Source organism: Megalobrama amblycephala, linkage group LG7, assembly GCF_018812025.1.
Source record: "Megalobrama amblycephala isolate DHTTF-2021 linkage group LG7, ASM1881202v1, whole genome shotgun sequence".
In the NCBI taxonomy this organism is placed as follows: Eukaryota; Metazoa; Chordata; class Actinopteri; order Cypriniformes; family Xenocyprididae; genus Megalobrama; species Megalobrama amblycephala.
In genome coordinates this window covers 9611419-9634605 of record NC_063050.1, presented here as the reverse complement: position 1 = coordinate 9634605, position 23187 = coordinate 9611419, and the positions used below count along the sequence as shown (strand labels likewise).

At 39.3% G+C, this 23187-nt stretch overlaps 1 pseudogene; it reads left to right on the top strand.

The window, feature by feature from the left end:
• The first annotated feature begins 8 nt into the window (after positions 1-8).
• On the top strand, positions 9-23007 carry LOC125271248 (annotated as a pseudogene).
• The last annotated feature ends 180 nt before the right edge of the window (positions 23008-23187 follow it).

Genomic DNA, 23187 nt, shown 5'->3' with positions numbered 1-23187 from the left:
CATTTGTTCTGTTGTCTCTGGTCATGAGTGTTCGTGAAACAGGTAAGATCATCATTTACTAATAATTGATCTTTAAAATCAAATATGTTATAGGGGAGAATGGGGCTAGTTGTCACATGGTAAGTATAAGGTTCAAGGTCAAAACTTAAAGTGGTTTTATATCTTGGTTACAAATATCTATTTTAACCTGCCTTAGATTAAAATAGCTCCAGTATCATTGTGTATTGAAACATAAGTTGGTAACAAATGAACAAGGTCAAACCACAGTAACATACATTAATACACAAGTTGAGTATCTAATGAAGTAGATCTGAAAGCTTGAACTGTGTGCTCAAGAGAAGGGTTGGGGCACGGTGTCACAAAAGAAAAAAAATCTTTTTTTTAAGTAATAACAGCCATGTTCATTAGCTGTTTAGACTTAAAGATGTTTCTCTATATAGAAAGAAACTTTATACATATTCACTGGAGAAAACGTGTATAAAACAGACAATGAACTGAAAAAAACACAAGGTTAAACACAAATGCAATCAACAAAATGAACCTCTCAAATCAATGAGAATCCATAGAAACAACCTCAAAAATATTCCATATGGAGCAGGCCCTACGGTTCGCCATGTATGTGATTCATGGACTAGTTGAAAAGTTTATCCATCATAGAGTCAACAGCTTTTACTGTAGATGGTGCTTGATTTCCATTGGCCTGAAAGAGGAAGTGGAAGGGCATATGTGCTTAAACCCGCATGCAACCCCATTTTGGAAAGTAGGCCATAAATGGCTTACCCAGAATTAAAAGGTTGCTGCTCAAAAGTCATTCTGGATAGACACATAATGAACATATGTGACCATGATGGCAAAATGAGTTGGAATGTGCATGGGCTAATTTCGAGCTACAGGCAAAACAAATGAAAAATGTCCAACTTTGTGAATATTCATAGCAAATTCTCAATGGCATGAGTCTGAACCAATGAAATGTGATTTTCAAACTCATACTGATGTAAAAAATTCGATCTTACTCGCGCTGACTGACAGATCCGAAGTGCATGCACAAAGACGCCTCAGACAGCCTGCAATCCCGATATACACAGAATTACAGTCTCTATCTGTTCTATCTGTTCTATTTCACTTCAGTCAACACGCCACAGTATGGGTCTGCCTTGCTAAGGATGAGCTATCAGGAGACGGTATATCAAATTAACCATGCCCCGCTTGCAATCACCGTCTATATATACAGGTGTTAACCAACCGGCCCTTTCTCTTTTTTGCCTCCTGGCTATCGATAGAGCTGTTAACGGTAAGATTCAGTTACTTTGTTTCATTATAATAGATGGCTGACGGGAGCCTCTTTGCCTGTGAAGGTGAAAGTTGCCTCGTGGCCACGTGCTGTTTGGAAAGGAGCCTCTTTACCCGCGAGGGTTAAAGCTACCGCGTTAGTGTGAACTGTTATATAAAAACAAAGACGTAAAGGTGAGTATTAAGCCAACTAAAGCTTAAATTAGTAGGGTTAAGTTTGTTATTACACTGTAAAATCCAATAAGTAAACCTTACTTAAAAAAGCATGCAAACCGATTGCCTTGAAAAAAACAAGTAAGGTGAAATAGTAATAGTTTAGTTTGAAGTCGCCATGATGGTGAAAAGCATTTCCTTTAGTCGGGCTCTTGACTCTATTTACTAACGTTAATTTATCTCTGGCTGCTCCAGCTTTGTGTTTGTAGAGCACATTTGTTATGGTCAGAGAAACTATGATCTGATCTGCGTTTCCCAAAAGTGCTGTGAGCCAAAGTTGATCAATTTAGGTTTACAATGCTTTGGGAAGAACAGTCATAATGGTTGTGTTTTCTCATTGTGAAATGGCCAGATTAATTGGTGACATCCAATATTAACTGGTGATATGGATGTTATTATTTCTTTATAGTAAATCTCTGTTACCGCTTGAGATCCAGGGTTTTTTTTTTTTTTTGAAACACACACAGACATCAAGAATCAGCATATGACCCTCAACAATGGTGACAATCAAACAAAGTGCTTCATGTTGCAGTGCATGATGGGAGCCACCAATCAAAACTCATGCCATGGCTCCCATCATGCATTGCTGCATGAATAAATTATGCAGCTGAATTGTCCTGTAATTTTCGTAGATTGTTCATGTTTGCTTTTATTTTTCTGTTGTTTTGTTGTGACAGTAGCTTGTTTTGTGATGTTCAGAGTTGATCTGTTTGTCAGTATTTTGTATTTACTTTATTGTCACCGTTCTTGAGAATCATATGCTGGTTCTTGATGTCTGTGTGTGTTTAAACAATGATATTTCAGAGCATAATATAATAATAAAAAAAAAAGGTCATACTATTGTTGGTTCTCAAGCTGTAAAATCACAGGACTACAATCATTAATATTAGTGATGGGAAGTTCGGATAATTTTACCGACTCGGACTTTTGAGTCTCGTTCAGCAAAATGAACAAATCTTTTTTTGAATCATTTCGTTCATTTAAGCAAAATGTAATTAAAATGTTACGTGTTACTTCCGCAAATGTTGATCACAAACAATGCAAAACTACAATACTATAAGATTCAGAAATGATTAATTCATTCTTTACCTGGGTCTTCAGTTTATGACAAGCTGATTAAGCTCACCTCACCTCTTGTCTGACAAGTCTTCAGTTTTAAGTCATTCCTTAATGACGTGACAGACAGACCCATATGCTAAACCATGCAGTCTGAGCCGCAAAGAGAATTGATTAGTTCATTTCATGAGTCTTTCGGGTTTTTGAGTCGTTCCTTAATCACGTGACAGACCCATACACTAAACCAATGCAGTCTGAGCCAGAAAGAGAATTGATTAGTTCTTTTCATGACTCTTTCGGGTTTTGAGTCGTTCCTTAATCACGTGACAGACCATAGAAAGGCCCTGCACAATACCCGATATTGGAATGCTTTGTCCCCTGAAGCAAACCTTAGGAACTTCCTGTGTTGCGGGAGGATCGACACATGGAAGTATGCGTCTTTTAGATCTATCGTGACAAACCAGTCCTCGGACCTGATTTGTGACACGATATATATATTGTCAGCCTTTCGAACTTGAGTACTGTTACTGTCTTACTGTTCGATTAGCTGATGCAGATCTAAAATCGAACACAATCCCCCATCTTTCTTTGGCACAATGAAATAGCGTCTGTAAAACCCTGACTCCCTGCTGGGAAGAGGAACCCTTTCTATAGCCTCCTTTCGCAGAAGAGTCTCTACCTCTTGTGCCATCACCAGAGCCTGCTCAGGACCCACCACTGTGGGTAGGACCCCGTAGAATCGGGGTGCTGAACTGCATACCCCTTTTCTATTGTGTGCAGGACCCACTGTAGATATATATGACAGACTTCACTCTGTCAGAAAATCTACTAAGGGTACCAGCCTCTCGAAGCTGGCCTCTGGTAAAATATGGACAGCCAGCACAGTGCCCTGAAGCGGAACCCCGGCAGGGAACAACTGGCTTGGCTGCAATAGAGGGCGCGCCACCCTCAGGTGACACGCGGGGAACCACTGCGCCATGGCATTGCGGCGGGATTGGCAGAGCACCCCCTGAGGGCACCGAAGACAGACGGGCACCGTTGAGAGAGGTGAACGCCGTTTGACTCCAGAGGGGACCACCCTCAGTTTTTTTTTTTTTTTTTTTTTTCAGGGAACCAGCCTCTCGAGACTGGCTCCTGGTGTGTTTTGGGCAGCCAGCACAATGCCCTGAATCGGCGCACCGGCAGGGAACAACTGGCTTGGCTGCCTCTCTGAGGCAGGGCATTGTGCCCTGGGCTACTGCGCCCTGGCGTTGTGGCGGGGTTGGCAGAGCGCCCCCCTGAGGGCACCAAAAAGGCAGATAGGCACCATATAATGAGGTGAGCGCCGTCTGGCTTTTTGGAGGGAAAAAACTACTCAGGGAACCAGCCTCTCGAGGCTGGGCCCTGGTGTGTTTTGTGCAGGCAGCACAATGCCCTGTGGGGGCACCGAAAGGCTGTCTAGGCACCGTATAATGAGGTGAACGCTATCTGGCTTCAGTTTCGACAAAGCTCTTTAGCAGCAATGACGGTCCTCAGATCTGTCTTGCCCTTCAAGGACTTTGCCTGTGAGCGTTTCCCCACCTCCCAGCTCCTTGGAGGGGGAGTACGGGAAGCAACGCTCTGTTGTCTGTGTGTGGAGTTCGTACTTTAAGGGATGATACAGACTGAGGAGAGAGATGGCTTGCAAGCGTCTCTTCTACTCTTGGCATCGCCCTATAACCGTGCCTTCTCATACCCAGCATATTACTGTATAATGTAAATATATGGTACGAGACAGGCTTATTCCACAACCTCGACACCTCAGTGTGGAGGTCGGGAAAACGGTAAGCCTTGAACTCAATAGGCAGGAAAACAGAAGAGGCGAGTCTTCGGCTTCCCCTGATTCCACACTAACAACATCCAATTCCTCAGAACTGGATGTCATCAGTGCAGCTGCCTCAACTGTAGCGGAAGAAACCGCAGAGCATGCTTCCTGACTCCGAATAGAAACATTAAATCCAACAGATGAGGGCTGCGCCCGTCTCAAAAACCCTCTGTTAGATCAATTTTCGAACCCCACGACATCAGGCGCCAGTCTGCCTCGGCAGAAGCGGAACCCAAGCCGCAAGGAACACAAGCCGAGCCACCCCCCTCAAAGAGGGCTCGGCGGGAGCGCAGCCTCATGAAGAAGATCACAATGCTCACAAGCATTGGGCATGCTGCACTCCCAAACAAACAGCACACATCTGGTGTGCATCTCTGCCAAAAAAGCAGAGGTAACACAGTTTCTGAAATGCTGTTCGCTCGCCAAAATAAAAAGATGGAAGACAGACAACAATAAATAGGACAAACGATTTCACACGTAGCGCTGGCTGAAGGCACAGAAGTTGAATGAGAGTGTTTTCGGGTAGGCTTTATAGTTCCTGGTCAGTGACGTCACCCACCTATGACGTTCCGTCACCCCATTGGACTGATTTCATAAGTGCTTCATGACGCAATCACGCAGATGCGTTCTCCATAGCGATTACGCAGCGTCTCGTTTCCTATTCAGGGAACTTTGTTGAAATATGTTATATTTAGCATTTTACATGGAGCTTGCTACACTAGCTTAGCATGTATACCATGCAACGTCAACTGGCGGCCCACGGGCCAAATCCGGCCCGCCAGAGATTTCCATCCGGCCCCCAGAATAATACTGAATTCAGGAATAGCCTTGTAAGAGGAAAAAGTTTAGGGCTGGTCCGAATACCATTTTTTGAGCTTGAAGCTTCGGTAGTAATGAACATCGACTATTCGAAGCTTCGGAGAGAGGGGCTGAACATATTTTTCTCTCTAATAAAGGCAGGAATCTGTGTCTGTATGTCCGTTTGCATTTTTATTATTTCGAGAACCGTTCATCCAATCGACTTCACAAGGGAGTGCAGTGTCGCATTTGGTGCAATATAGATGGACACGCGAGACGCGACACATTCAGAATTAATACAATTTTAGTAAACTACAGTCAGAACAGCGCGAGCGGGAAGCGGCACACCTCACGCGGGCAGGGCTTATGCTCCGAGAACGGACACTGCACTAGTGATATAAAACGCACACACACAGGTCTGTTAAATTAAGCAATACTTTTAAGGTAGTCTAATATTTTTCGGACTAACAAATTGGCACAGTAAGGGTAGATTTAAATAAAGAAAAATGAAATTTAAGTAAAGAAAAAACGAAATTTAAATAAAGAAAAACCAAATTTAAATAAAGAAAAACCAAATTTAAATAAAGAAAAACGAAATTAAGTTAAATTAAAAACGGGATTCAATTTAGATTGATAATAATGGGTAAAAATGCTAATACATTTTGTTTCTATTATTCTATTTTCCACAATGTCAAAGCAACAAAACACAAGCTCAGACATGCACTTCGGTCCATACAAACTCCGTTGTTCTGCGATCTAGCCAGAGAACACTCCCGTTGCTGGAACACGCATCGTTTCTATTTCTAGCATGCACGCGTTTTCCGCGTGGCTCGAGCGCGCCTGAGACGCGTGTCTCAGTGTGCAAACTCCAACCTGTTAAATATGGGAGCCGAAATAAAAACGTACGCAGTACGCAGCTGAGACGCTCATGCAGCCAGTGTGTCGCCGGCCTTATTCAAGGGGGAATGAGAACCGTTTCGCGGGGGATCCCAGGTGTGCAAAAAAAAAAAAAAAAAACCCCGAATATTCGAATGTCAAATTTTCAAATCGAATACCAACCCACCGACCTGCAGGTGACAGTGATGGACAGCTTGACAGCCTCACAAATATGAAGCCTAAAATATCACTATTGCCCCCTGGTGGCTTGCTGCAGTACAGGTAATATGTAAAAAAATAACATAAATTTGGAATTAGAATTAGTATATCAAATAATAACATATTAGGATACAATTCGAAATTTTATTTTATATTACGAGTATCTGGCCCTTACAGTGTCTGCAGAGAAAAATTCTGGCCCTTGGACAAATATAGTTGATGACCCCTGATGTATACTGTAAACATTCTTTACTCATATGAAATTACCCCAAATCACATGAAACACACACAAATCATATACTATTGTAATAATGTATATTTTCTTAATTTTTGACATGTAGAAGCATTTATTTGGCTTTGTTTTTCACTGAGCTGCGAAGGGGGAAGTTTACACAGGATGTGGTCATGCAGAAGGCAGGAATTATGCCACGGTAAGATGATTGACAGTCCTAGACAAAATCAGCACTCACTGAGTCATATAACTCACATGCAAAACCCGGAACAGAACAGACAGATATCACTTTACCCTGTTTTAGATCTTCAGATTGCATAAATCAGTGTGAAATGAATAGAAATGATATTCTCTATGACAAAATATTTTGCAAACGTGAGAATAAATCAATATAAATATAAATCATTTTCGAGAAGAGCCGCACTTTTGGACTAAAAGGTGCTGTTCAATGGAGCTGAACACAAACACAACTGAACACAAATAGCTGTGTGGAGCCTTTAATCTTTCTAATGATACACGGTTTGATGACATTAAGAATGTGGTTTCAATGTGCTTCTGATTTGGGTCGATGCAGTTGTAAAAGTGGGTGAAATGAGCCATGACAAGGGGATTCTTTCACAAAGTTTACTGAACTTCTGCACAGATGTAAGCCTCAGTTCACAGCGCATTCACCAACAGTATCGTTCATGAACACACACTTTAATTGATGCGGAACTTTATGCTCTATACAAAAGAGTGCTTAACTGAACAACCAATAAGAGACTAGATCACAGAAAGGGTAACTAAAATACTTAGAGGGGCCATGTTCTCTTTTCTACAATATGTTAACAAGGTATTGTACTATAAACAATACAAGAAATTAAAACACTTAAATATAATAGAAATAAGCCACTGTACATTGTTGTAGGTGTTGCTATGGTGACATCAGTCAGAATGGCTCCTCCTCTTCTGATGGTTCTCCTCATGATTCATGGTTAGTCACTGAACACTTTAAAAAACACTCAAGATTTTGCATACCACATTTTTATGCAAAAGCCGCTACTAATTTGTTTAGTATGAACTTGTGTTCAGGGGTTTCTAGTGCTGATTGGGGTGTGAGTTACAGTCCTTCACACATCTGTGCACTAAAGAACTCATCAGTGATAATGAACTGCACTTATACATACCCTACTGGACATCAGATCATGAGAGTGTTCTGGACCAAAACACTGGTAAAACATAATGGAGAGCATCCAGATCTGTCTGAGGACCCTGAATACAGTCAGAGGCTTCAGTATCTGGGAGATAAACAGTGTTCCATGAGACTGAGTCATGTGACACTGAAGGATTCACACAAGTACTATTTCAGATTCATCACTAATAAAGACAAATGGATTGGGCGTGAATCCAGGAGTGACTCTTACTGTCACAGGTGACTTTCATGAGGTTTCTCTCTTCTTCTGTGCATTATGTTGAATAATAATCAGTGTATGACAGCAGCACTAGATATAATGTGTGTGTTGTGTTCAGATCTTCAGGTGGAGTCTCCTGAGAGAGTGACAGAGGGAGATTCAGTCCGTCTGACATGTAAAAGCAGCTGCACTCTGACTGACAGAGCAACATTCATCTGGTACAGAAACTCACAGCCATTAACTGAGAGAAGAGACAGAAACAATGAACTCCTGCTGCAGTCAGTCAGAAGAGAGGATGCAGGCAGATATAGCTGTGCTGTACACGGACACAATCACATCTCTCCTGCTGTTCAGCTCAATGTCACGTGTGAGTATGAATTTAAGGACTTGTAAGCAACTGTTCGAAACATCTCTGATAAATGGTCATTGAGTTTTGTGGGAGCTCTTGCAAACCGGCCTTTGGCAAAAAAATATGTCTGAAGAAAAGACAACATTAACAACGATTCAGATCATGTGTCTTTAGGCCACGTACACACTGCAGATACATCTGGTTGTCACTTCACCTTGTAGTGCTTAATCCTGTTCTGTACACTCAAAAAATGGTCTAAATTTAATATTTAAGTATTTGTATTGCATACAAAATTTCCATCCATTTGAATTACATAGTTTTAACATAAATTAACCTCTTCCACTCTGAGGCATATTTTAGATTTCCACCTGAATTTGACATACCAAAGTTTAAATGTTCACCTTTCACACATACAGTGAGAGAAATGTAAAATTTTGGTGTCATTGTAAAGAAAACCCCTCAAAATAACAAAATCAGACTGTAATACTTCAGAAATAACATTGTATGCATTTAAAATACTGTAATAAGCACTTAAAAAATAGGCGATTTTAGTTTTTTTTTTTGTTCAAAATCCTGTTTTTGAAAATCTGTAAATCAGGTTCTGTTTGCTCTAGGAACCTGTTGACTGTTTTCTTGGATTCCACTGTGTGACAGTTTGTACCAGAAAAAAAAAAAAAAAAAAAAATTATCTATCATCTTCTAAACATAAGTTATTGAAATGTAACAGAAGGGAGGCAAAATTATACTAGCATATAGCATTTACAAGTGTCCTTTGGATTGCCCTTTGCAAAAACAGGTTTTACAGACTGCATTACCTCAAAAATCCAATTTTTATTATATGGTATAGCACTTTATTTTACTATTTATTGATTTTCTTCATTTTAATCTTTGTCTCTGAGATGCAAAACAAGTACTATGCTAAATGGCATAATTTTATACGTTTTATTCTCCTTTCAGTTGACACAAGACAATATAACATATAAAATAAAATGTATGTGGTCTTTAACAATGTAAAACATGATCTACATCCTCCACATTTATATCATTCTGTGCATCACTATAATATTTTGTCCCTCGTGTTGAGAGCATCACCTTCCTCTGGCCTGTCTTGGAGATGTGAGGGTGATCTGTGCCGGTGGTCCAGGATCTCATCTCATGCAGCATCTGAAACATAAAAAAAAGTTGTTAGTTAGTCGTTTACCATATAAAATATATATATATATATATATATATATATATATATATATATATATATATATATATATATATATATATATATATATATCACGATTTCAAAATGTAGATTTACTCAAATGACGATTTTATTGAAGTCTACATACTTATACTAACATGTACGAGTATGCATATACTTATACGCAGTTTCGTCAAATATTTTGTCATATGTAACAGTTTATTGGCTTAGTTGCTGTGCTTTCCCATTTCAAAAAAAAAATAAATTTAACATTAAATAAGCATTAGCATTGTAAATGCAGGAATATATGAGCTTACCAGTCAAACGCAGGGTCCTCTCGTCTCCCTCGAGAAAAACTTTGGTAAAGTTGGTTTTATATTCACACATTCGGACTTCTGATAAATTCAGACTTTCCAATAAATGTGCAATAAATTAATGTTTGCGAATTTTAAGCAGCGACATGATATTGACAACCAAAGATTGTCAACTTACAACATTTTTCACAGTCGATCAAAATAGGCAAGTATTGTTTTAATGGCATATTTACTTGTGAATGTCCACTGAATGTCCAATGTAGTGTGATTAACAAGACTATTGAATACGGATGTCCGAATGTGCGAATATAAAACCAACTTTACTGAAGTATGGTGTCGCTGGTCAATGCCTCATCTCTTTCAAGTAGGCTACTTCAAAATCGCTTCTATCGGTGCCATTGGTGCTTTACCCTCTCCATATGCCATTTTAGAAGTCAAAACAATACACAAACTATGAAAACACATGCAAATTTTCCATCAAACAGCTCCTCTCATCACTCGCGACGCGATCACACGCCCACCACGTGGAACTGAAGCGCGCGTGTGTGTGTGTAGGGCTGGGAATCGATTCCAGAAAAGAATCGATTCCTCGATTCCGAGGCGTTGGGAATCGAGAGTCGAATGCAAAGGTTGGAATCGATTCCATTAAGGGGAATCGTCTGCTCTTTTTTTAACACAACCCGCGGCCACGTAGCCGATTTCATTTGTCAACACAATCACGTCACCTGTAAAGAAATAAAGTTCAGACTAAATAAATGGATCCAGTTGTGAAACAGAGTATGGTTTAGGGTAGGATGATTATTTCAGCATTGTGTAAGCAATCACACGCAATGACTGACCCAATGAAATCTTTAGAATCAGTTGCTGGGCCGGGTTTGATCTTACTCGTTGTAGTTTAGGACAAGAAGAATAAATCAATCGACAACAATCAATCACACTCACGCGAAGAATGTGTAAAGGCCCTAAAAAAGTTTATATGTGTAAAGGCCTAGGATTTCCCCCTTCATGGTCTATGTATCCCTGCCTCTGCTGAATTATTTTTATCCCCTTTATCCCGGTGGGAATAAATAAAATATCTGGCTTCGCCTCAGCGGCAGGCGCAAGTCAAACGAGCGCGGAAAAGGTGATGACGAGGGAGCTTCAGTTGAACAACAGTGAACTGCGGTCAGATCAGAGCCGCTAAATATGATGAGATGTTGTCAGGCTATGTCGGTAACTCAGAAAAATTAACACGACTGTCCAATCAGCCGTTATACTGTGCTCGTGGCGCGCACTAAAGAATTGCATGCGCAAATGCGCCGGCACGCGCTGCATAATTACTTTATTATAGCTTAAATAAAGCGCAAAAGACCTACGAGCAATGACCGTCGTTGTTCTGTTGTAAGTTAAGTCATGAAATGACCAAACATGCGATTAAAGCTGCCTCAAAACTGTGCATGCATGTAGGCCTGTTTGTTGACATGGTTTTATTGTTATCCAATTTGTTGGCCTTAAAACATCTTAAGCATTCATATATGTACACCAGGGAAATTTTCGGGGGAGCATGCACCCGTACCCCCCTGGCAAACTACATTTTCTGTCCTCGGTAATTATGAAACCCTGGCCAGCTTATATCTAATGAAATATGAGGTAAACGTGCTTTTCTCCAAATGTGCTCACTTTTGGACTAAAAGTTTAGTGTGATCAAAAATAAATGGGACCAAACGCGATTGAATGTAAAGGTTTGTGTATCGTTATTCTATTAATAATACCGATTGATATTGCATTTCTATCAGAAAGTCATTAAGAATTATATTAATTTATTAGATAGCTTGTATTTGCAACACTACAATGACACTAAGCTATCTAATACTTCAAATCTCAAGGTTAGGGGAGAGTGGGGACAGTTGCAACGTGTGGCAGTTGCAACATTGCTGATTTATCCAATCAGGAATGAGCTAGAGTCATGACACTCCTACTGCACATGCTCAGTATGCCCCTCCTTCTTTCTGAAAGGTTAACAGCCACATGTTAAACCTCCTTATAGGAGAACTGAAATTCAAGGTAAAAAAGTAACTTTTTTCACTACTAGATTTTTGGTCATACTGTCTAAACTGTTTAAGTATTGTTTTTTATAGTTTTATAGTTTGAATGTGCAGTTTCTTAGCTCTTAACAGACTTGGGTACAATGTGTTCAAGCTAATGTGTTAGGCTAGCATCACTAGTTTTAAGATGGCTGCCAGGGGGTGGGACAGTTGCAACGCATTGTTGCAACTGTCCCCACATGGTGTTGCAACTGTCCCTCATGACAATAATAATGACAATTAGATAAAATTGATATAAAAGGCAATTCAGTGGTTTGATAAAGAACATATTTCAATAATCAGGTATCTCCTCTTTGTATTTCAGCAAATTGCTTTTTTAAAAGTCAAACTAGGCTGCAGTGTATCCTACATTTTCTGTTCTGTTTTTTTCAGTATGCCACGAGACAGGAAAAGGACAACAGAAAGGGGTGTCCCTCTACCTATTCTGTCCTTAGCTGCTGCTGTAGTGAGCAATGATGGCAGGACAGTGAGGTCTGTGGCAAAACAGTATTCAATTTGCCACACAACCCTCTACCGCTTTATTAAAAAAAGAGAGAGGCTAAGTCCAGGAGAGGAGATGAGGACAGGTTACTGGACCCCGAGGAGGGTCTTCTCAGTCCAACAGGAAGATAGTCTGGCAGAATACCTAAAAAGAGCAGCTGATCTTTTCTATGGTCTCAGCACTAAAGAGGTAGGCATGAGGAAGGTATTAAAGCAGAGTGTAGGCTTAAAGGGAGGGCTGGTAGGGAGAATTATATAAGAATATTAAGGCTGCGAAATAATAAGATAAGATAAATTACCATTCTACTTCCAGATTCATTTACCATCAATTTCACAGGTTCGTAGATTGGCCTACCAACTAGCTGTCTACTACAAGTGCCCCTACCCTGAAACCTGGAATGAGTGCTCCCTGGCTGGCCGGGATTGGTTTATGGGGTTCATGAAAAGACAGCCCAGTCTGTCTATACGGTGCCCTCAAGCTACCAGTCTCACACGGAACACAAGCTTCAACCGTCACAATGTATCCTTGTTTTACGACAATCTTGCCAATGTGCTTGACAAAAACAAATTTGAAGGGAAGGACATCTGGAATATGGACGAGACCGGGGTCACAACTGTCCAAGAACCAGAAAATGTTGTTGCCGGGCGTGGCGTCAGACAGGTGGGGGCAGTAACCTCCGGAGAGAGAGGAACACTGGTAACAGTTGCATGTGCAGGCAATGCATTAGGGAACATGATTCCACCCATGTTCATATTCCCACGGGTTAACTTTAAGGACCATTTCATCCGCGATGGCCCGCCTGGATGCATTGGAGCCGCCAATAAATCAGGGTGGATGATGGAGGACCATTTCCTTCAGTTCCTTAAACATTTCCACCACCACACAAGGGCCTCATTGGATGCCAAAGTCCTCTTGATCCTTGATAATCATTCCTCGCATCTTTCTGCGAGAGGAATAGATTTCTGCAGAGAAAATGGCATTGTTTTGCTGTCGTTTCCACCCCATTGCTCCCACAAATTACAGCCACTGGATCGTACTGTGTATGGCCCCCTAAAACGTCATGTCAACTCATTTTGTGATACCTGGATGAGAAGTCACCCAGGCCTGACGATGTCCATCTACGACATACCTGGAATTGTTAGGTTGGCCCTCCCATTGGCTGGAACACCAGGCAATGTGCAGAATGGCTTTAGCAGCACTGGAATTTGGCCTTATAACCGTGATAATTTCAAAGACAGTGACTTTGCACCATCTTTGGTGACAGACCGGCCGCCACCACCAGTTCTTCCAGAGCAAGCTGGGACATCTGCTCCTTTGGAAGTTCCTCCAGTGCACGCTGGGACATCTCCTCCTTTGGAAGTTCCTCCAGTGCACGCTGGGAGTTCTGCTTCTTCTGCAGTTCCTCCAGTGCAAGCTGAGTTCTCACCTGAGACTGTTAGACCTCACCCCAGAGCAGGACCACGGAAGATAACGAAAAGAAACGGTAGGAAAAAATGCAAATCGGCCATCTTGACAGACACCCCCGAAAAGGAGGCTTTGGAGAGGGAGAAAGCAAAAGTTAAGACAGAGCCAACAAAAGTTAAGAGAAAACTGACAAAAAACACACTGGAAACAAGCCAACAAACCAAAACCAAGGAGAAAAAGCATACAGAGAAGGACAGTGACTCTGAGAAAGAAGAAGATTTTTGCATTGTCTGTTTGGAGAGCTACTCCAGACCGGGAGAGGTGTGGCTTCAATGTTGCCAGTGCAAGGCATGGGCTCATGAAGCCTGCACTGATGGTGGTTCCATTTACATTTGCCACAATTGTGAGTCAGATGGGGAATTGTGAATACTCGATGCTATGAAATAATCCGTTTGTGTGCTTTTGGTGTTGTTATGAAATTGTTACTGCTTGTTACTACAGTTGGGCCTACATAAATCAGTTTGTGGGATTTTGACAAAGGTGTTACATGGTTGTGTACTTGTTTTTTACTTTAAAAAGTTAACTCAATGAACTCTGGTCTCAAATAAACTAAAAAAAAGATTTGAAAAATTATGCAGAAGTATGAGTTTTATTACATCTAAAAGACTGTTGCAACTGTCCCCATATATGGGGACAGTTGCAACATTTTTCAGGGTCCATTTAAGTACAAATTACTTTCATATTATCATATGTACACATGTTGCAACAGTATGGGCAGGTAGGTGACATATATGGGTTTAATATATATATTTTTTGTCTTTCTAATACAAACAGTCGCTGAGAAACTGAAGGAAATGTAAAAAGTGTTGCAACCGCCCCCACTCTCCCCTAAATCATTTTTTTAAAAATGTTTCTGTAACAGCTGCCAAAAATAGTATATAGCTCCACTGTGGTTTTTAATAAATTTAAAAAAAAAAAAAATAGTAAACTTTTCAAAACATCCCCCCTCTTTTTTTTTTTTTTTTTTCACAAATTGCACCCTGTGTGTATGTAAATAGAATCTACCTATATGTATATGGTGAACATATTCCTAGTCTTTACACTGTGTCTACTGTCTACACCTGACGCAGGAAGCACGACGTGACAAATCCCCGAAGTAAATGCCTCGTTCTAATTATGACCAAGCAGCAGTCGCAATATGTCTAATAGGAAGGACAAATGGATTTGCAACGTTCGCTTTGCACGCCCGGTGTAGAAAGTTACTTGCTGTGTGGCACGGTAAGACGCGACAATGTTAGACACGGTGTTGGCATTTATATAAAAAAAAAAAAAAACGAAAATAACAGTGAGGAATCGATTCCAGAAACAGGAATTGGAATCGGAATCAATTCCAAAAAATCCGGAATCGAACAGCCCTATGTGTGTGTGTGTGTGTGTAAAGCTGTGGTGTGATCCCGCCTGTCTGCCTCAATGATTTGTTGAATATCTTGCCATCTGAGTGGACTAGAAGCTTGATTGATATGTCCCTGGACAAATAGGATCCTTAGCTTTATACACATGCCTGATATGTATATCATCGTCATCATTGAAGGACGCCAGACCGTTTGGATGATGGTGTGAAGATCGCGTGTTTCTTCATTCGTCTCCATTTTGTGTTTCGGACAACCGCAACATAACAGTGGATTATTTACCAATAAGCTCACAAAAAAGTGAAAGTAGGCTCATTTGAAAGAAAACATCATAAGGTAAAAGATGATATAGAGTTTGTGGCTGATTTTATCTTAGAGAAGCATTGAACGGGGTAGAAATGTGACGTTTGTGTTTGTTTTTTCCACATTTATCATATTTATTATGCAATTCTTTTGAAGATCGTTCAAATGATGTTGGTAAAACAATAAAATAAACTATATAGCCGAATTCCTGAGAATGAGAGCTTTCTTCTGATATATGACATGTCTGTTTTATGAAATATGCGAAAAATTCATATTCATATTTATATTTCTTCATCGTTGTCAAGGGGAGGGGCGTTTTTGGCATGATTGTATATTTAAGCTTTATCTTACTAATTTGTGTAACATAAACACAGAAGTCATTATATTCTTTGTAAAGATTAGATTCTAAGCTTTCAAATGGTATCATATATGGGTTGATAGTATCTCCAGAAATCTTAAAACAAAATAAGTGAAAATATTATGACGTCGTTTCGGCCCGCCAACGGGCCGGCAGAGTGGAAGAGGTTTTTAGTGCTTAATCCTGTTCTGTACACACACACACAAAAAAGTCTAAATTTAATATTTAAGTATTTGAATTGCATACAAAATTTCCATCCATTTGAATTACATAGTTTTAATATAAATTAATAAACTGAATGAGATTCATTTCACTGAATGTACACTGAATGTACTGTACATAATTCTACATAACACCTGTGGCCTGTTGCATGAAGCTAGCTGAACAAACTTTGAGTTTCAGAGTAGGTTTGGGGTTGACACATCCAGATAAATCCAAACTGGTTTAGATCAGGCTCAACATAAACGTTCTCCGTCAACTCAGGTTTAATACAGAGTTTTGCGATTAACTCTGAAGTCACATGGAACATGGAGAACGTCCGTTTGATTCACTTCTCACGAGAGAGCCGCACAGTTCACTTCTCTTCCAATGATTAAAAGATCGTTATGAAAAATATCATGAAATTAAACACATTTACAAAGCAGGAATAAACACTGCTGCTGCAGTGAAAGTTTGAGAAGGCAACTGACTGAAAATATATGACTATATCAATGCATGTGAATCAAAGAAATATGCCTAATAATTTATATAGCTTCACAAAGAGCTCAAAAGAACATGTAAGCTTAACCTGTTTTTAAAGCTTTATATATTAATGAATGAATTATTTATTTTAATTTAAAAGCAAAGTTTAATACTGTCAGTTAATATAATAACTATATGAATATGTCATATGAATTATACATAATTATAATTAGCTGTGTAGCGTAAGTTACCATAGCAATGAAACCTGATAAAAAAACAATCCAGCCTGAAAATCCAGAGTTTACTCAAACTAATCTTGAACTTACCTGGGTAGAAACTGAAATAGGCTTTGTGCAACAGGCCATCAGTCCATCTGATGAAATAGTGTCAGGAGATTCACTCTGCAGCAGTGATTCAAACCCTCCTGCAGAAATCAGATGGATTAAAGAGACAAAACTTCTGATATCTGGACAAACATACATGATATTAAAGATCATCTCTGATCACAGTGAAAAATACGTAGCGCAAGTCCAAAAAATAAAGAAAATGGTAACTAAGAAATTAGTGATTAACAATCGCAATGAATACACATTTTCTTTTTGTCTGTGTTAGACCCGCCAAAGAGTGTCTCAGTGTCCATCAGTCCATCTGGTGAAATAGTGTCAGGAGATTCAGTGACTCTGATCTGCAGCAGTGATTCAAACCCTCCTGCTCTGAACTTCAGCTGGTTTAAAGAAGGAACGTCTGTAGGATCTGGAAGAATCTTCAACATCTCAAAGATCAGCTCTGATGAACAGTGGAGAATACAAGTGCAGATCCAGAAACAATGATCATGGAGAGAAATACTCTGATGCTGTGACTTTTAAACGTCATGTGTGAGTTAATGATGGTTCAGTAACTGTGGTGACCATCAAATTAATGGATTTACAGTAGCAAAACATTAAAATACACTTTATTTTGTCTATTATAGACCCTCCCAGGAACGTCTCAGTCTCCATCATTCAGTCTGGTCAGATTTGGGCAGGAGATTCAGTGACTCTGATCTGCAGCAGTGATTCAAACCCTCCTGCTCTGAACTTCAGCTGGTTTAAGGAGAATGAAAGCTCAGCTGTTGGATCTGGACAGAGTTTCAGTGCACTACAGAGTGGACGCTTCTACTGTCAGGCTCACAATCAACATGGATCTCAGAGATCAGACCCTGTAACTGTGACTGTTAAAGGTAGAGCAGCTTATATACTTACATTACTCTTTCTAAAGTGAAGAAAATTAATCTGTTCAGATGTTTTACTCTTTTGTAGGACATCTGGTGATATTATACATATCCGTTGGAGTGGTTTGTGGAGCTGCAGTGATCATTACGACGTTACTGATTTGGTAAGAAATATGAAGTATTTAATTGTAGATATTTAACTGCAATGTAGTTCCCTTTCAAAAGGGTATTCACGCTGTGTCCCCTAGGGGTCCCTATGGGGAATGCCTCCGGCATGCTAGGTGTCTGAAGCATGAATTTAAACACGACAATGAACTTGACATTGGCAGGCGGCAGCTTATGACGTCATTACATATTAGTTGTGAATGCGCTGACTCCACGTAGTTTACTGAGTAGTAGGCTCTCTGTGAGACTCCTTGGCAACTACTTTGTGTTAACGGGTGTGTTTTGGATGTTGCTAGGCCAATATTTGAGGCCTCCGTCTGTAGAGCTCCACCTACTAGTGATGCTGAGTTGTTAGGCTTTTCAGCCTCCTTAGCTGTTACTTTAGGAAGCGCATTATGACTATGAAGTCTCTGCATTTTCAAGCAGTGTTGTAAAGTCAAGTCAAGGCTCTCTTTGAGCCTCCTTGGATACTGCATTTATAGAATCTGTTAACAGCAGCATCATGCTTTATTGAGGCCAGTGTTTTTTAGCATTGCGAGGTGTTCTCTCATTAGGGTGATATTTTTCTGAGGTCTATGCTTCCCCGGAGCTCCGTTTGGATAATGAGTGCAAGTTGTAGGCTCTCTGTGAGCCTCCTTGCTAGTTATCCTGAGTGTGGGGTGTTGTTAGGCCTCCTCTCGATTAGAGAGTTGTTATGCTGAGGTCTCCACGCCTAGAGCTCGACTATTATTTGCTGAGTCGTCAAGCTCTCTGTGAGCCTCCTTGGCTGATATGAGCATTTTCAGGCCTCCTCTCGTTTAACAGAGTTACCTTTATTGAGGCCTCAGCTCTCTAGAGCTCCACCTGGATATCAGTTGCGGATTGCAGGCTCTCTGTGAGCCTCCTTGCAAGTTTCCCTGAGTGTAGAATGTTGTTAGGCCTCCTCTCTATAGGAGAATCGTTATTCTGAGACCTCCACTCCTAGAGCTCAGTTTAAACATAGCTAGGCTTCCTCTCTTTAGAGTCATGCTGTTGAGGCCTCTGTTCTTGAGAAGCTCTGGAGTATTGTTGTGGCTGGTGCACCTTAGGGATGAAGACTTTTTGGGTCTTGACTTAGCTTAGCCAATAAGGCACTCATCCTTTCAACATGGCAATTATGTTCCCGGTAGCAACACCTAGGGGATTTCCCTTTCAAAAGGGAACATCTCAGGTTACACATGTAACTGGAGCCATGGGAATAGGGAACATGACGCGATGTCCCCTTGCCATGCTTCAGGCATTCTTGAGCAGGAATCCTTCAGACAAGTGGATGATGTTATTCACGGGTGCCTTTTTGTACTCACGGTCACACCAGTGGTGATGTCATAGGCTGGCGCTTGCCATTGTCAAGTTCATTGTCGTTCATTAGACTCAAACTTCAGACACCTAGCATGCCGGAGGCATTCCGCATAGTGACCCCTAGGAGACACAGTGTCTCATTCCCTATTCTCAGGGAACCATGGTTACATGCATAACCTGAGACATTTTCTGAGAAATTCTAAGTGTTTCTAGAAACATTGATTTCATTGGGACAGATCTTTTTTTATCTTAGAAATAAATGAGAATAATTCATGTTTTTAAAATCATTCAATAGTGAAATACTATTGTAATTGCTTAAAAGTGAATTACTTTAAAAGGAGCCCAAATACTGCAAACACTGAAAACTATGATGGTGGCATCCTTTTATAACTAGTTAAACATCAACATCTAAACCTCTGTTAATTCTCAATAAGAACTTCTGTAGACTTATGACACAAATAAAGTCAATCTGGTCATTAATCAGTGAAGCTGGTAATGCTGTTTGTGGAGTTGTTTAATCCTCCTCTGCTGAAATCTTGAGGTAACTATTCAAGGTAACTAAGTTCACACTGTCAGTCTAAATCTGATTATTTGTGTTTCTGATTGGAATTTGACCTACAATTATTTATGCCCACATTGTGTGTCACAAATGTTTAGATCCAATTTGTGTGTCTGTGCCGCTTTTTTTTTTTTTTTTTTTTCCTAGAATATCTTCATTGGTTTCTATGGCAATGATATTGTATTGGTAGGTATAACCCAAAACAACAACACGGAGAGTTTTGCAATACAGATGTCTTTCTTACTATGGAATCCCAAACCTGTCAATATTAAAAATAATCAATATTAAAATGTTTACATTTCTTTGTATATGCATAGAAAAGCAATTAGTTAGTTTTAATGCAGGATCGTCAGTAGGCTACACTTCTTGTATTTCAGCCACACCACAAGGTGTCACTGTGGCCTCAATGCTTCACTCTCACCTACTCTGAGCTCGATTGCTATATCTGAGGTAAACCATGCCCTCCTCAATACACTATGGGCAAAGAAGTGTAAAAATACATAAATGTAGAAATGAACAAATATGGAAATATATATATATATATATATATATATATATATATATATATATATATATATATATATATATATATATATATATATATATATATGAGCAGTTGAGCAGTTGAGCAGTTAAACTGCCCAATATTCTTCAAAAAAAAAATCCTTCAGTTTTCCAGCATCTTTTGCATATTTGAACCCTTTCCAGCAGTGACTGAATGATTTTGAGATCCATCTTTTCACACTGAGGACAACTGAGGGACTCAAACACAACTATTAAAGGGATAGTTCACCCAAAAATGTAAATGTTTATCTGCTTACCCCCAGGGCAGCGTGATCAGACCTCACTAAACGAGTGCTGAACGCAGTTGGACATGTTGTTTTAGAGGTAAAAAATGATATAAATACTATTCGGTTTCTCGCACAAACCGATCGTTTCGTGTCTTAGGACATCAATGTGTCGTCACGAGCCGCAGGGTTTAATTTGGATTTGTCTATGCAAGGTTTTTCGACTCTTATTGATCAAGTTCCCAATCACTCCCATTATTTGACTGACAGACGGCAACGGTTGGAGTTAAAAATCATCATTTGTGTTCTACTGAAGAAACAAAGTCACCTACATCTTGGATGCTCTTGGATTTTCATTTTTGGGTGAGCTATCCCTTTAAAAAAGGTTCAAACGTTCACTGATGCTTCAGAAGGAAACATGATGCATTAAGAGTCAGGGGTGATAAAGGATAAAGGTAAAGAATAAAGATGTCCAAATTTTTCTTATTTTGTTTAAATATCTTTTTTTTTTTTTTTTTCATTTAGTACTACCCTTCAGAAGCAACAGAAGACACTTAAATGTTTGCCAGAAGACAAATTAAGTACAATATTCCTTGATCTTCAAATTCAAAAGGTTTTCACCCTCCGACTCTTAATGCATCATGTGTCCATCAGGAGCATCAGTGAATGTTTGAACCTTTTTTAATAGTTATATTTGAGTCCCTCAGTTGTCCTCAGTGTGAAAATATGGATCTCTTTTGAATGGGGTCATATTAATAAATTAAGCTATTTTTTTTTTTTGTCTTGTGAACTTTATGTAAAATATCTTACTCAGGACTGTACTAAATAAAAAATGACATGCATATTGTATGATTTCTCTTATTTTGTTAAAATTATTCACATTTTCACAGGTTCTGCAAGTGGTTCACAAACTTTCAAGCAGCACTGTATCTCAAAACGGATTAGTTAAAATCACTTTTTCTTTTTCTTTTTTTTTTTTTTGGAGCTCACACTTACTAAATCTAATCGGATTTCAATTGGATATGCACAACAATTAGATTTGGACTGACAGTCTGAACATAGCCATAATATCTGCTTTTATCTTCAGTTTATTTCATTTAAGACTGTGACTGAAGTTGTAGTTCTCGTGTTTCTCTTTTCTTCAGTGATTCTGCTTGTTAACAGCAGGTGTTCATCACTAATGCACAATTATCACTTGATTAATTATCTCAATAACTCCACTCTTGCATGGTCTTCACTACACCTCAGAGATTAACACAAATATGTGTAAATGCATAATATTAACACATTATGGGTGTTATTGGCTAGACAGATTGTGTTGGATGCTGTGAATGAATACACAGGTTGTGTTAATTTTAAAACTAAACATAACTATGTGTAAAGCAACTGAATTCTTCCAACAGTGTTTTATTTATTATTATAAATAACTAGAGTGCTACACATAATGTGTACTTTTTTTACACATTTCTTCCAAGACTGTAATTATCCTGAAGATCCAGATGTGCTTGTTCTGGTGTTTTCCCATCCCTCGTCTATAAGAATGTAACATGTTCATTGTTTTCAAGGAGAAGCAGAATGAAAAAGAGAATGGAGTCTCGGGTGAGAAAAATTAGTTTGGTTATCAATAGTATTATTGATCAGATAAATTGAGTAGTAACTAAAAGATTGAAAGTGTGAATGTAGTTGTTATATTATATATTTTGTGTTGTTTATAATCATTAGTTATTTGTCTATTCTGTTTTTTTTTTCTTTAATGGCAAAGATGAATCAGTCCAGACCTCATGACAGACGCAAAGCTTGTGATGTCGAATTGAGTGAACATATGTATGCGAATGTAACGGTAAGTTATTGTTAACAGTAACTGTAAATTATCATCTGTTGCTGGAGACACTAATATAGTTATCATTACAGTTATCGTCCATTTCTTTCTTTCTTTCTTTCTTTCTTTCTTTCTTTCTTTCTTTCTTTCTTTCTTTCTTTCTTTCAGCGTGACATGAAGAGGCCATAGTATTTGAAATGCATGGCAAAATATGTCTTCCTTTGGGTGGAGCCCTGAATGATTGGATCATTTTATACAAAGTGACTTACAAATGATAAACACCATAACCAATTTGTCAAAAGAGCCAGTAATAGTTGCTGTGCACAATGCCAAGTTTACATTGTAAGCTACATTAATGCAAGCTTGTACAAAGTGAAATGCTGAAAATATGATATAGAAAAATATATATTTTTAAGCACTTGCAAAGGGATCTTCAGCATGATGTTTTACTGAAGTGTTGTGATGATTATTTTGATTCAATGACTGATGGAAATGGGGGAGGAAAAGTATCACAAATTTATACAAAGTGTCTAATCACTGAAGTGTGTTTTTTATTTACATTTTGTTTTTGATTACTTCATTTACATGTATTATGGTGTTTCAGCCTTTAGTATCATTGTTAATGTCTTCAAGGCATATAATAAAGCTCTATTATGGGAATAGTTTACAGTCTTCTGTCCTTCGATACTGCCAATCAACATAATCAATAATAAACAGCAATACATTTAGTCTATGACGTCAAAGGGCAGCAAGCACCGCCTCTGCAGAAGAAGATCAACGCCTACTTCATCACTGCCTGTTTAGCCCCGCCCACCGATTTGTGCATAAGTAACATA